The following is a 16720-nucleotide window of genomic DNA, read 5'->3' as shown; positions in this document are numbered from 1 at the left end:
AACCAAGAGTCGGGCACCTAATCAATTGAGCCACCCAGGAAACTCTCTGTCTTCTTTTTCTGTTTTTCTTTTTATTTCACTGACTGTAACCATAACCACAATGGTGAGTACAAATGGTAGAAGTAAATATGCTTATACTACTCCTTATCTTAAGGGGAAAGAGTTGAGTTCTTCACTGTTAGCTATGATGGTAGCTGTAGGTTTTTTTTAGCTATCCTCTAACTGATTGAAGAAGTTCTCTTCCATTCCTAGAGTGCTGAAATGTCCTCTCATGAACGGCTATTAAAATGTTTAAATGTTTTTGTGGTAAAATATACAAAATATAAAATTTACCTTTTAGCCATTTTTACATGTACAAGTAAGCACCACTAAATATATTCATATCGTTATGCAACAATTACTACCATCCATCTCCAGAACTTTTAATTTTCCCAAGCTGAAAGTCCAGACCAATTAAACAATAATTCCCCAATCCCTCTTTCCCTCAGCCCCTGACAACCATTATTCTATTTTCCGTTCTGGGTATCTCATATATGTGAAATTATACAATATTTGTCCTTTGGGTCTGGCCAATTTCACTTAGTGAAATGTCTTCAAGTTTCATCCACATTATAGCATCTGTCAGAATTTTATTCCTTTTTAAAGTCAAAAAATATTCCATTTTATCACATTTTTTTATCCATTCATCTGTCAATGTACATTTGAGTTGCTTCCACCTTTTCACTATTGTGAATAATGTTAACATGAACATAGTAAGCAAATACTCATTTGAGTCTCTGCTTTCAATTCTTTTGGATATATATCCAGAAGTAGAATTGCTGGAGCATATGGTAAGTTTATTTTTAATTTAATGAGGGGCCACTATACTGTTTTCCCTAGAGATTGTACAATTTTACATTCCCACTAGCAATGTATGAGGATTCCAGTCTCTCCACATCTTCACCAACACTTGTTATTTTCTGTTTAGTTTTGTTTTTTGTTATAGCCATCCTAATGAGTGTAAAGAAATAGCTCATTGTGGTTTTGACTTTCTGTATCTATTAAGATGATCATACTATTTTTATCTTTAATTCAATGCATTAATATAATGAAAGATTAAAATAATACATCAAACTGAAAATCTTTTGCATAGCAAAAGAAACAACAAAATGAAAAGACCACGTATGGAATGGGAGAATTCCATGATCCTAATGACTTGCATTATCCTAATGACGAGTGATATTGAACATCTTTTCATGTTCTTATGAGCTATCTGTATATTTTCTTTGGAGAATGTCCATTTCTTTTTCAGAATCATTGAGATGATCAGGTGTCATTTTTTCCCCCTCCATTCTCTTAATGTGGTATATATCTCTGATTGGTTTTTCTGTTGAATAATTCTTGCATCCCACTTGGTCATGGTATATACTCCTTTATTATGTTGTTGAATTTAGTTTTCTACTATTGTGTTGAGCATTTTTTTCAACATCTCAGGTTGTTTCCATGTTTTAGCTATTGTAAATATTATTTCAATGGATGTGGAGTGCAGATACCTCTTTGAGATAGTGATTTCTTTACCTTCAAATACATTCCCAGGAGTGGAATTGCCTGATCATATTCATTACTTAATTTTTAATTTTTTGAGGAACTTACATTGTTTTTCCACAGTTGCTATACCGATTTACATTCACACAAACAGTGCACAGTGTTTCCTTTTCTCTATCTCCTGGCCAGCACTTGTTATCTCTTGTCTTTTTGATAATAGGCCAGTCTAACAGATGTGAGGTGGTTATCTCACTGTGGTTTTGATCTGCATTTCCCTAATGATTAGAATATTCAGCACATTTTCATGTACTTGTTAGCCATATGAATATCTTTTTCAGGAAAATCTCTGGACAGGTCCTTTGACTATTCGTAGTTGTATTATTTGTTTTTTGACTATTGTATAAATTCTTTATATTTTTTAATATTAAACACTTATCAGACATGTAGTTTGTAAAATATTCTCCCATTCCATACGTGGTCTTTTCATTTTGTTGTTTCTTTTGCTGTGCAAAAGATTTTCAGTTTGATGTATTATTTTAATCTTTCATTATATTAATGCATGGAATTAAAGATAAAAATAGTATGATCATCTTGATAGATACAGAAAAAAACCACACTTGACCAAATTCAAAATCCATTTATGATAAAAACTCTGAACAAACTGAGTATAGAAGGAATGTACCTCAACATAATAAAGGCCATATATGACAAGCTCATGGGTAACATCATACTCAATGGTAGAGGGTTGAAAGCTTTTCCTCTAAGATCAGGAACAAGTCAAGTTTGCTCACTCTCACCATTCCTATTCAACATAGTGCTTGAAGTCTCCAGAGCAACTGGGCAATAAAAAGAAATAAAAGGTATCCAACTAGTAAAAGAAGAGGAGAAGTTATCCTCATTTGCAGATGACACAATTTTATATAGAGAAGCTCCTGAAATTCTACCAAAAATCTATTCAATATAATCAACAACTTCAGTACATTTCAGAAAACAAAATCACATAAAAATCAGTAGTGTTTATATACACAACAATAAATTGTATGTAAAATAAATAAGTAAAACAATCCCATTTATGATAGTATCAAATAATAACATACCTAAAAATAAATTAAACCAAGGGAGTATAAGATCTGTACACAGAATACTACAAAGTGCTCATAAAATAAATTTAAAAAGACACAAATAAATGGAAAGATATCTTGTGTTCATGGGTTGGAAGAATTGATCATATTAAAATGCTCGTACTACCCAAAGCTACCTATAGATTCAATGCAACTCTTAATCAAGATTCCATTAGGTTCTTTTACAGATAGAAAAAGAATCCTAAAATTTGCTTGGAACCACACACACACACACACACACACACACACACACACAAACAATAAACAAAGCAATCTTGAGAAAAAGGAACTGGGGTATCTGGGTGGCTCAGTCAGTGAAGCGTCCAACTTCATCTCAGGTCATGATCTCTCAGTTCTTAGGTTCAAGCCCAGCAACGGGCTTTGTGCTGACAGCTCAGAGCCTGGAGCCAGCTTTGGATTCTGTGTCTCCCTCTCTCTCTGTCCCTCCCCACTCGCACTCTGTGTTTCTCTTTTTCAAAAATAAACATTAAAAAATTTGTTTAAAAAGAACTAATGCTGAAAGTATCACACTTCCAATTTCAAAGTATACTACTGATCCATAGTAATCAAAACAGTAAAGTATTGGTATGAAAACAGACATATAGACCAGATCAAATGTCCAAAAATAATCTCAAGTATATACAGTCAACTAATAGTTGACAAGGGAGCCAAGAATACTCAACAGAGAAAGGACAGTCTCTTCAATAAATGGTGCTGAAAAAACTTGGATATCCATGCACAAAGGAATGAAAGTAGACCCTCCTCCGATGCCACTCACACAAATTAAATTGAAATAGAGTAAAGACAAATGTAAGACCTGAAACTATAAAACTTCTAGAAGAAAACAGAGGGTAAAATCTCCCTGACTCTGGTGTTTGCAACGAGCTTTTGGATAGGGCACCAAAAACACAAGTAACAAAAGCAAAAATTAGTGAGACTACGTCAAACTAAAACATATACCTTTCTTAAATAATTTTTGTTTGGCTTCAGTAATAGAGTAATGCTTTCATAGAATGAGTAAGGAAGCATTCCCTCATCCTCAATTGTTTTGGAGGTATTAGAGAAGGTTCAATGTTATGTTTTCTTTAAATATTTGATAGGATTTACCAATAAAGCCAGACAGTACTAGGCTTTTCTTTGTTGAGATGCTTTAAATTACTAATTCAATTTCCCTACTAAAAGGAGATCTATTAAGATTTTCTATTCATGATTCAGTCTTGATAGATTGTGTTTTTCTAAGACTATGTTTATTTCATGTAAGTTATATAATTTTTTGGTGAATAATAGTTCAGAGCACCCTCTTATAATCCTTTTTTATTTCTGTATAATTGGTTAAAATGTCCTCACTTTCTTTTCTGATTCTAGTTATTTGACTTTTCTCTCTTTTTCTCTTAGTCAGTTTAGCTAAAAGTTTGTCAATTTTGTTGACCTTTTTGAAGAACCACATCTTGGTTTCACTGATTTTTCTCTAATGTTTATTCTCTATTTTGTATCTCCCTGCTGTAGTCTATGTTAACATTACAACCATAAATTTCCCTCATAGAATTGCTTTGGCTGCATCCTGTAAGTTTTGGTATATTGTGTTTTTATTTTCCTTTGTCTCAGGATATTTTCTAACTTTATTTATGATTTTTTCTTTGACCCATTATTGGTTTGCATGAGCTCTTAAATTTCCACATACTTGCACTTTTGCAGTTTTCCTTCTTCTATTGATTTGTAGTTTTATTCCACTGTAATAAGAAATTACTTTGTATGATATTAATCTTTTTAAATTATGAAAATTGTTTGTGGCCTAATATATGGTCTATCCTGGTGACTGTTCTACATGCACAAGAGAAAAATATATATTTTGCTGTTTTGGGGAGGAGTACTCTGTATATGTTTGTTAGGTTCAGTGTTCATGTCTTCTATTTATTTATTTATCTTCTACCTAGTTGCTCTATCTATTATTGTAAGTGGGGTTTTGAAGTTTCCTACTATTATTGTAGAGCTATTTCTCACTTAAATTCTGTCAGTGTTTGCTTCATATATGTTGGAGCTTTGATGTTTGGCACATATATGTTTATAATTGCTCTTTCTTCTTAGTGAATTGACACTTTAATCAATTTACAATGTTCCTTCTTTGTATTTTATCTTGTAACAGTTTTTGACAGTCTATTTTCTCTGATTTTAGTATAGCTACCTTTACTCTCTTTTGGTTACTATTTATGTGAAATGTCTTTCTCATCCTCATACTTTCAACTTAGCTCCATTCTTAGACATAAAATGAGTCTCTTGTAGACAACACATAGCTGGATTCTGTGTTTATACCCATTCTACCAATCTAGGTGTTTTGATTGGGAAGTTTAATCCATTTGCAAATTTTAAAGGAATTACTGATGGGAACTTATTTTTGACATTTTGTTATTTTCTGTATGTCTTGTAGAGGCCACTTTTAGGCAACAGGCTTGAGCAATGTAAAAGTGAGTAAGGTAAAAGGTCCCACAGTGACCACAGGGCTGAATGCAAATAGGCCCATTATTGACCCATAGCCCTAGTTGACCAATGAGCTACTTACAATCAGGCACAGATACCAAAAAAAGAAAATTCCATGTCTCCTCAACTTCCCTCCTTTACTACAGCCTCCAACCACTGCCTCCTGGCAGATAGTCTCTCCTTTGCTCTTGCTCATTGCCTTCTTGCAGTGTATTCAACTAACTTCTATCTCCTTTGTTCTGCTTTGGGTGAATTCTTTAACCACCCATGCCTCCTGACTGTACCTAAGAGTCATGTTTCTATTTCTCCTTTGGCATTCAGTTGCCTCTTTACTGAGTCAATTTATTGTATTTTAATTTCAGAGCCCTGAAATGGTTCATTTTATCCAGTTTGAATGTTTTTTTTTTCTTTTCTTCTTTTTTGGAGACAGGATTCACAGAATGTCTCTTCTTTGAATACATTTATATGTATTCATATAACTGCTAAAAACTCTGTTAAATCCAACCTCTTGGTCCAGTAAATTTCAATGACTGTCCTTTTTTCTGAGTAAAGGTCACACTTTCCTGTTTCTTTGGGTGCCTCATAACTTTCGTTAAAAAATTGCACTTTTAAAATAATATATTGTAGCAACATCCTGGGTTCTGTTCTGTTTTGTTTTTTCCTTTGTTTTGTTTTGAATATCTTGCCCAGAATGAAACCATGGAATCTGTCTCCCACTCAGTGCAAGTGATGTTTCTTCTCAGTTTTTGATTTTTCTATTTTATGTTCTAGTCTGGTTCCCTAGGGTTTGCCCTTGTGTCTGCATAGCTTAGTGGTTAGGGAGTGATTTGGAACGAGCTTGTAGCTAAATGCCCGAAGCCCATAAGGCTGCCATCCTATGCGTTTAGATCTCTTTGTGGTTTAGGGAGCACATTCAAATTTACAGCCAGTTTTTGCATCTCCTTTGCCTGTCACTTTTTGCTGGGTTCTCTCAGGTCCCCTTTGCTCCTACGTGGTTTCCCAGTCACCCAGCTGTGTAGAGAGAACTTATCAGCACTTCTATGGCTTTCACCTTTGCAGAATCTCACATTAATTTCTGCATGATTGCTTGCCACAACTTGGGACCTCAATCTTGGGATGGCACAGGTACAGCTGTTTCCCATTCATTTCCTATTGAGCTTTTCCATTTAAAGCTGATAAAGCTAGAAGATGTCACCCCTGCCTCAAATCGAGTCTCCCACTCTGGTGGCAAAGCTGCTAGGATGGTTGTCACTCTTATTCTGGCAAAGCTACAGCTCTTACCAGTCAAGTTAGAAGGAGGGATAGGAGTGTCCGTGACCAGAAGGCCACAGACTCCCACTGTTCTTACCCTCAAACTCTTCTCATTTTGTCTTCTTGGTTTGTCTCACTTCCCCCCACTTTTAGAACCTTGAAATGGCTTATTCTTAATCCAAAATCTTTTTTTTTTCAGATAGGATTCACAGATACTCAGTGCGTACATAGGCATAGGTTTGTCCTCTTTATCAATTTTGAATACTCTGAAATAGTTGTATTCTGCAGTCCACCAAGGTAAGTTAGATAAAACAATACTTCTATGGATTGTATTCTATTTTGCTTCTTAATTCTATTTTCATAAATTCTGTCTTGCAAAACTTCTGTCTTCAGGTATTTGGGGACAGCTATATCAACCAAACTCTTATCAAACATCCCTATGTACTAATTGTGTGCTGGGTTAAAAACATATGGAGAAGAATGACACATCCTCTGTAATCTTCCTGAGGGAAATCATCTATTTAGTCTTTTTGTAGGACATCTTGTTTCTTGCCCATGTTTTCAATTATGTTATTTCATGAAATCTTATAAAAAGTCTTACTTAAATTGTATAAATGAAATTGCAGTATCTGAATTTTTCTGTAATATGATTCTTCCGTTTGCTGATTTTGTTGATGGACTTTCATTGAAGGTATTTGTCACGCGTAGAGTAAGTTTATATTTGTCTGGATTTTATGGGAAAAAATCCTGGTGTTCAAAGGTTCTCTTTCCAGAGAGGACATTCTTTTTCTTCTTCCACATACCCTGGGATACTACCCATCTAGCACAAGTTAGTTTCATAGTTTCAATTTTCTATAACCACCTAGATAATATAATTTTGACCCTCAAACCTACATTAGCAAAGGCCTCATTTAAAATTCTTAGAAACTTTTTTCTTAACCTAGATTTTAGGCCAAGATAGATGAGTCTTTTTGTGGCTTCTCTTTGTTGATAAGTGGATATTTCTGGTCCACATTTTCAGTTTTGCTGAAGTACTTAATGGGTCTCTGGCTTGTATGCAGGTCTCAAATCAGATTCCTTCCTTTTGGAAGACCCAAGAGTTAGCCTCTGGTCCTCAGAATTAGCATTAAAATGCAAGTCCACTGGGGCCCTTAGGTGGCTCAGTCAGTTGAGCTTCTGACTTTGGCTCAGATCAGGATCTCATGGTTTGTGGGTCCCAGGTCGGGCTCTGTGCTGACAGCTCAGAGCCGGCAGCCTGCTTCAGATTCTCTGTCTCCCTCTCTTCCCCTCCCCCACTCGCACCCTGTCTCTGTCTTTCTCTCAAAAATAAATAAACATTAAAAAATTTTTTAAAAATGCAAGTCCATAGGCTGTAGACTTTCTTAAAGTCTACAAGACAACCACAGCCTCAAAGCTTATCATTCTGATTCCCAGGTCTTTATTTTTGGCCTCTGCATTTCCCCCTTAATTAGAAGGAACTTGACCACGCACAATAGAAAAGTTTGTGATATTTTATCCGGTATTTCTAGTTTTGTTTTCTTTTTTCCAGGTGCCTGAAGCAGAAATTGCCATAGTGGTTTTAGTAACTTTTAAAGTTTAGTTTCTACTTAGAAAATCATACGTGTATAAATAATGTTTGTTCACTAGTCTCCATTCAAGTAAGTATAATTTAAAAAATACAGTTAACCTTTGAACAATACAGGCTTGAACTGTTTGGATCCATTTATATGTGGATATATTTTCAATAAACATATTTTTAAAACTTTTGGAGGCTTGCAGCATTCGAAAAAAACTCACAGAGAAACCGCATTGCCTAAAAATGTTGAAACACTAATAAAAAGTTATGGCATGAATCCATAAAATGTATGTAGATAGTGGTGCCACCATAAAATATACACAAATCTATTACAAAAAGTTAAAATTTACCAAAACTTACCCACACACTTACAGGCCATCTGTGGCACCATTCATAGCTGAGATAAATGTAACAAATGTAAGGATTCAGTATTAAATCATAACCATACGTAGTATACAACTGTACTACATACTGTACTGTTGTAATTGTGTGGCCACCTCCTGTCACTATTACAGTGAGCTCAAGTGTTGTATCTGCTTAGAATGTCATGTGGTCCTAATCATCTCCGCATGAACAGTTCATCTCTCCAGTAAATGTGTATCACGTAAAAAAGTGATCTCTTGCATTTGTTGTATATTTTTCCTTGTGTTTAGCACGATACTGTAAATTTTTAATAACACCATGGGACCCACACAAAGTGCCACCAGCAATTCTGGAGGTACTCAAGGAAGCAAAGGAAAGTTGCAACATGACAAGAAGAAGTTGAATTGCTTGATATGTACCATAGATTGAGGTCTACAGCTGTGACTGCCCATCATTTCAAGATAATAAAGCCAGTGTAAGGACCACTGTAAAAATAAATAAATTAATAAATAAATAAATTAATTAATTAATAAAAGGAACTTTGTGGAGCCATCACTATAGTTAAGCCAACTGGCATGAACATGTGGGACTTTTCGTGTCTTTTTATCTCTTACTGAAAATGCATCATTTAAGTGGGTGTGCGATTGCTATGAGGAAGGCATACCTGTAGACTCTAATGTGATGCAAGAGAAAGCAAAGTCATTATATGACAATTGGAAACAAAAAGAAGGTGAGGGATCTAAAGCTGGAGAATTTACTGGCAGCAAAAGATGGTTTGATAATTTTAGAAAGAAGTTTTGTGGCTAGGTTGACTGGGATAACACCAGGTCCTGAAGCCTATACCCAGCCTGTCCCCTGGATGTTGCCAGAGGCTCTTGGTCACATAGCAAGAAAGAATTCAAGAGCAGACCAGATACAACATTAAGCAGCGTAAGTAGGAAAGTTGATTAATGGGAGAGTACATCCATTATCAAGATGTGAGAGTGGGCGGGCTAGAGAGATGTGCCCAGGGTTTGGGTCTCTATTTCTTATTGACAGTTGTCAACTAGGACATGGGGTATTTACTGTTTGGGGAGGAGATTTTTTTTGAGATCAGGGTTCTCACCTTTTTTTCCCTTACTTGGTTAGGGTTCCTTCCTTTCTTTGTCTTGGGCCTGTCTGGTTTGATCCAGCTTCCTGTGGCTCTGATTTTGGAGAACTGCTAAGACAGGTCTCTAACTTTCCCTATAGTAGGCCATGACTCCTCCTTTGCTGGCCCCCCAGACCTCCTGTTAAAACCTAGCTCACTGCCTACTCTAACAGTTTGGCTTAAAACTGAAAGATAACAGGGGTGCCTGGATGGCTCAGTTGCTTAGGCCTTGATTTCCACTCAGGTCATGATCCCGATGTCATGGGGTCGAGCCCTGCTTTGGGCTCTGTGCTGAGCTGGGAGCCTACTTAAGATTCTCTCTGTTTCTGCCTCTCCCTCCTACTCATGCTCTAAAATAAAAAAATAAAATAAAATAAATTGCAAGGTAACAGTAGCAGTAGCTTCTGCCAACCAAGTGGCAGCCAACAAGTTCCTGGGTGCCATTAAGAGAATCATTGAGGACAAAGGATATCTTCCTGAACAGGTTCTTAATGCAGACTATTCTGTGGAAAAAAATGTCACAAAGGACATTTATTAATAAGGGAGAGAAATGAGCACAAGCATTTAAGGCAGGAAGGAATAGGCTAAGTCCAATATTTTGAGCAAATGCTGTTGGGTTGATGATCAAGACAACCCTTATCTACAATATATAAAGCTGCTGACCCTCCGGCCTTGAGGAGAAAAGATAAACACCAGCTGCCTGTCTTTTGGTTTTACAATAAAGAGGCCTGGACAATGAGAACCTTTTCCTGGATTGGTTATGGTGATGCTTTGTCCCTGAAGCCAGGAAGTACCTTGCCAGTAAGGGACTGCCTTTTGAAGTTCTTTTGATATTAGACGATGCTCCTGTCACCATGAATTCAACACCAAAGGTATCAAAGTGATCTATTTGCTATAAAACACAATGTCTGTAATTCAGCTTCTAGATCTGGGGGTCATAAGGACCTTTAAGGCATATTATACACAGTAAGTACTGTAGGAAAAGGACAGATTATCAACCCTATGGAAGAGAACCTTGATGGAGAGAACATCATGAGTCTGAAAGGATGACACCATTAAAAATGCCATGAATGTTATTAAAAAAGCCACGAAAGCCATCAAGCCAAAAACAATAGATTCTCACTGGAGAAAACTACATCCAGGTGTTGTATATGACTTCACAGGATTTGCAAAACAAACAATCAAGGAAATCATGAAATGGATTGTGGATATGGCAAAAAAGGTGGGAGTTGAAGGATTTCAAGACTTGGATCTTAGAGGAATTTAATAGCTAAGAGACACTACACTGGAGGAATTAACTAAAGACAACTTGATGGAGATGAGGGCTTCTGGACTAGTGCCAGATAATGAGGAAGACAAACAAAATGCCAAAAGAACAAACCGACATTAGACAACTTGGCAGAAAGGTTCTGATTGTTCAAGATTCTTTGTGTGTTCTTTTAGAGCACGGACCCTTCTATGAGATGGGCACTGAAACTAAGGCAAATAGCAGAAAGATAGGTACCATAAAGAAATATTTTTAGGGGTGCCTGGGTGGCTCAGTGGGTTGGGCGTCTGACTTCAGCTCAGGTCATGATCTTGTGGTTCATGAGTTTGAGCTTCACATCAGGTTCTGTGCTGAGAGCTTGGAGCCTGTAACCTGCTTTGGATTCTGTGTCTTCCTCTCTCTCTGCCCCTCCCCTGCTCGTGTTCTGTCTCTCTCAAAAATGAACATGAAAACATTTTTAAAAAGGAAACATTTTTAGAGACATGAAAAAGCAGAAAACCCAGGCAGAAATTATGACGTATTTCTGTAAAGTTAACACCGAGAGTGCCTGCCCCTCTCACCTCCCCTTCCACCTTTGCCGCCTCTAAGACAGAAGACCAACCCCTCCTCCCCTTCCTTCTCTTAAACCTGTTCAATGTGAGGACAATGAGGAGGAAGACCTTCACGATAATCCAACTTCCATTTAGTGAATAGTAAGTAATGATCATGCCATACAGTTAAAAAAAAATCTGTTGTATATGTGTGAGTGTCTTTGTGTGAAAAATCTACTCACTGTACAGCAGGAACCATATGAGACATTTTGTGCCATCATCATCATCTAAGTATTCATTGTGGAAAACATGATGTATATGACTCACGTGGAAGCAGATAGCCTGCCTTTACATAGGCATAGGTGAGTGATATTATATGATTAATAATGTGTTCATTTTTTATTGTTTTATAACTTTGCTTTCAAAGAATTATATTACTGGACTGTAGGTCTCTCTCTCCTAATCAGAGAAATTATGTATCGTCCTAGCATCATAGGTAAGTGGTTTTAAAAAATAACTATTTTTCTAAAACTGTATTATGAATGTGACTGTATTACTGTATTTCCTAAAATTTTATAATGATTAGTTCATTAGTGTATAGGCTAGGCTACCATGAAGCAATCATATCGATTGCATAAGGCTGCCATACAATAAACATACTGCTGTTGCTTTATTGGTGCATGAATCGTTATTATACCTGTAAATAAATATGAATTTCTTTTTCACATTATCTTTTCAATTTTATGTCTAGTGTTAGTAATATGCATGACATCTACACTGTTTTGTATTATATAAGACAATATTGATGTAGGTACTGACAGACAATTCATCTTGTAAACAGATGAGGTAAACTTGCAGTATTGATAAATATACTACAGGACTGTGAGTGTATTTTATCTTACTTATGATTTTCTTAACAACATTTTCTTTTCTCTAGCTTCATTTGTTGTAAGAATACAATATATAATACATATAACATATAAAATATGTTTTAATCAACTGTTTACATTATCAGTAAGGCTTCTGGTCAACAGTAGGCTCATGGTAGGTAAGTTTGGGGGTAGTTAAAAGTTATACATGGACTTTTGACTGTGTGGGCATTCTATACTTCTTTAAAAATTTTTTTAATGCTTATCTATTTTTGAGAGAGAGGGAGACATAGAGTGTGAGTGGGAGAGGGTCAGAGAGAGAGGAAGACACAGAATCTGAAGCGGGCTCCAGGCTCTGAACTATCAGCACAGAGCCCGCATGAACGGCGAGATCTGATCTGAGCCAAAGTTGGATGCTTAACCAACTGTGCCACCCAGGACCCCCTGGCATTCAATACTTCTAACCCCAGCATTGTTCCAAGGTCAACTTTAATGCATTACAGTGGCTGAATCATCCTGAACCTTGTTAAAAAATTAGAATGATAGCATTGTAGTTCATTCATAGTTTTAATGAGAATGGGCATATTTTGCTTTATAAATTTGGCTCTGAGTTTGGAATAATCAATGATAAGAGTGTCTTCTTCTTTTTAATTACTTTTATTCAGAATATATATGCAAAGTGTAGCAAACATCTTTTTAGCATCTGTAGAGATGACCACAAAATTTCAAGTACTCAAGTACTAGAATATTTTTGTCCAGCAAGTGACAGGTGTTATCACCTTCAGGCAAGGAATCTCACTCCACCAGTACCTAGTTCCAGGATGTCAACTCACTCCATGGTTTGATGTGGCAAGAAACACATGAGTCACACAAACATTAGATCAAACGCGGTTTACTCCCAAACACAAGACACAGAGCACATCAACTTAGGCCCCCACACCCAGTAGGTCTCCTCCCAAAGTGACACAGAGTGAGGGTCTGCGTGCACCCCTCTCCTGGAAGCAAAGGACCTTGGCCCCTCCCCCATGGAGTCTGAAATTCAGAAAGCTGGGGGGAACATGGCTTAGGGTCACATGATGCACACCCTTAATCAGAACAAAGAAGCACAAGTCTAGCCATGAACAGGGAAGAATATTCTCAAACAGGGAGATATGCCCAGTACAGAATGTGGGGGTTCCTTATTGTTCCATAAGGAAATGCTTCAGGCCCAAGGCCACTCTTAAACAGCCATGCAGGGTGGAAAGATTGCATGCATGAAAGGAAACAAACTGCCTTTCCCAACAATTTTCTTGTATTGAACCTCTTTGTATTCCTGAAAAATCCCTACTTAGTCATATTTTACATATATGTGGGTGTATATGTAAGTGTATATATTTTAAATACATATTTTATTTATTATATTTACACACACATATACATGTATAATACATTTGCTTTAATTTAGAGCTTTGTAGGTATATTCATATAGAATTTATTTGATATGTAATTTTCTGTTTCTGGTACATACTGTACATTTCAGTGAATTATGCTAGTTTCATAACTAGAAAGGAAGTTTTTCTTAAACTTCTTTGTCAAATTTTGAATTTCAAAAGAAATACATGCTCAGGGTGCCTGGGTGGCTCTGTCGGTTGAACTTCCCACATCAGCTGAGGTCATGATCTCACATTTCGCGAGTTTGAGCCCCACGTCAGGCTCTGTGCTGACAGCTCAGAGCCTGGAGTTTGCTTTGGGTTTTGTGTCTCCCTCTCTCTTCCCCTCCCCAGCTCGTGCTTTGTCTCTCCTTCAAAAATAAATAAAAACATTTAAAGAAATAAAAAAATAAATACATACATGAGCATTTTATCTAGTGGAATAATGCAAAGATGCATAAAATAAAGTTAGCAATCTCCTCCCACTCTCAAAGCTTTCCCCACTTTATTTGTACATTTTTCAGTTTATAAAAATACATAGATACTTTACATATTTAAATTTTCTTGTTTTTTTTTTTGGTGCTTTATTGTTCTTATTAAAATGGAATCCATACTATTCATGACTTACTTTCCTCACCTGATGACATTGGATATATTGGGTATTTCTTATACACACGTATAGATGGAGCACACGTTTTTTAATGGTTACACAATATTTCACAATATGGATGAACTGCAATTTATTCACATTTTCCTCCAGTTGATGAATATCCAGATAGGATTTACAAAGAATTTGTTATTGTTTTGTTTTTATTTGCCTCTATAAAAAATAAACATCTTTGTATATATAAGTTATATACAAGGATTTTCAAGTTTATAAGATAAATTTATCGAAGTGCCACTATAGTTCAATATATATTCTCAGAAAAGTTTCCCAAAAGGTTTAGTAACTCACACTCATCAGTAAAATATGAGTGAGCATTTCTTCTTCTTATCATTGTTTTGTATAGTATGTTATAGGTGAACAGTAGAATAACATTGTATATTAAATTTTTTTTACATTTATTCATTTTTGAGAGACAGAGAGAGAGAGACAGAGTGTGAGCGAGGGAGGGGCAGAAAGAGAGGGAGACACAGAATCAGAAGCAGGTACCAGGCTCCAAGCTGTCAGCACAGAGCCCAATGTGGGGCTCGAACCCATGAACCCCGGGGTCATGACCTGAGCTGAAGTTGGACGCTTAACCGACTAGGGTTAAGCCACCCAGGCGCCCCTTTATATTTAATTGGCTTTTCCCAGACTACTAATGAGATTCATCACTTCATGTATGTATTTTCCATTGGATTTTCTCCTTTAGATAATTGCCTTTCTTGGGCTATAATATTATCAAATTCCTTTCAACTATCAATATACAGAAGCATGTTATTATTAAAAATAGTAACTTTTTTGTCATTTAAGTTTCCCATTTTACTGTTTGTTTTTTGATGTTACGAAGTTACAGTGTTTGGACATAATTTTTTAAATGATTTTATGTATAACTTACATAGAGAAAAAGGCACAAATCACAAATGTATAAATAATTCATCACAAAATGAACACAGCCATGAAGCCATCACCCAGATTAAGAAATAAGACATCAGCAGCCAAAATTCTCCCCTGTGTCTCCTTTATTCACCATGATCTCCCTCATGCCTCACTTTTAACAACATGATTTAGTTTTGCCCATTATCAAAATGTATATATGTAAACATATTTTTTTTTAATTTTTTTTAAATTTTTATTTATTTTTGAGACAGAGAGAGACACAGCATGAGCAGGGAAGGGGCAGAGAGAGAGTGAGACACAGAATGTGAAGCAGGCTCCAGGCTCTGAGCTGTCAGCACAGAGCCCGACACGGGGCTTGAACTCACGAACTGTGAGATCATGACCTGAGCCGAAGTCGGACGCTTAACCGACTGAGCCACCCAGGCGCCCCTGTAAACATATTTTTTAAGTTTATTTATTTTGAGAGAGAGAGAGAGAGAGAGAGAGAGAGAGAGAGAGAGAATCTCAAGCAGGCTCCACGCTGTCAGCACAGAGTTCTATGTAGGGCTCAAACCCACAAACCGTGAGATCACGACCTGAGCCAAAACCAAGACTGGGACACTTTAACATATGTACACATATTTTGAACACATTATAATTTCATTGTTTGGTACAATTTTCATGTTACTAACATTTTCATATTTTTATTGCTTTTCTTCTCTGTTTTCATATTTGTCCTTTCATATGGTTTCTTTTTCCTTCTTCCTGAAGAACTCCCCCTGTTAGCACTTCTATTAAATTGTATGTGCTGATGATAAATTGTCTCAATTTTTATTTGTTTAAAAAAAAAGTGTACTCACGTTACTTTCATTTTGAAGGGCTTTTTCACTGAATATAGAATTTAAGTTGGCCTATTTTTCATTTTTTTGATGATACTTCTCCACTGTCTCATAACTTCTTCCATTGTGTTGAGATAGGAGCAATGATTATTATCATTACCCTGCCATTCTTTTGTTTTTACTGCTTCCTTCTAAAAAAATTTTTAGGCATTCTTTTTTTCCCTTCTTCTTTGAACAGTTTTCTTTGCTATGGTGTGGTTTTATTTTGTATTTTTCTTCAGCTTTTTGACAGTTTTGAATCTTTTTCTTAATGAGTTTCATTGATTTTATCAAATTTCCATGCATTATCTTTTCAATATTGCACCTGTCCTTTCTTTGTTCTTGTCTTCTACTACAGAAATTCCAAATCAGAGCTTTCTATAATTTAACATGTCTTATACTCTTTTCTCCATTTATTTTTGTTTGTTTCTCAGTGCTTAATTCTGGATATTTTCTTCTGATCTCTCTTTCACATCACTAATTATTTCTTTCTCTGTGTCTATTATAATGTTACCCACTCAATAAATTCTTAATTTCAATTGCTATATTCTTTAGATCTAGAATTTCTATTGGATTATTTTAACTTTTCTAGTTCACTGATTAAATTTTCCATATTTTCATGTAATTTGCTAAAAATATCAATCATATCACATAATGATCTGTGTCTCTTAATCTTTTATGCATAAAAAATCACTTAAAATATTCTATACTATAAATTAAATTAATTACATTACATAGATACTTATTTCAGGCTGATATTCTGATAATATCATTCCATGGATTTCGGCACCCACAATGGCTGATGT

Source organism: Felis catus, chromosome B1 (assembly GCF_018350175.1).
Source record: "Felis catus isolate Fca126 chromosome B1, F.catus_Fca126_mat1.0, whole genome shotgun sequence".
NCBI classification, from domain to species: domain Eukaryota; kingdom Metazoa; phylum Chordata; class Mammalia; order Carnivora; family Felidae; genus Felis; species Felis catus.
This window is presented reverse-complemented; position numbering follows the sequence as displayed.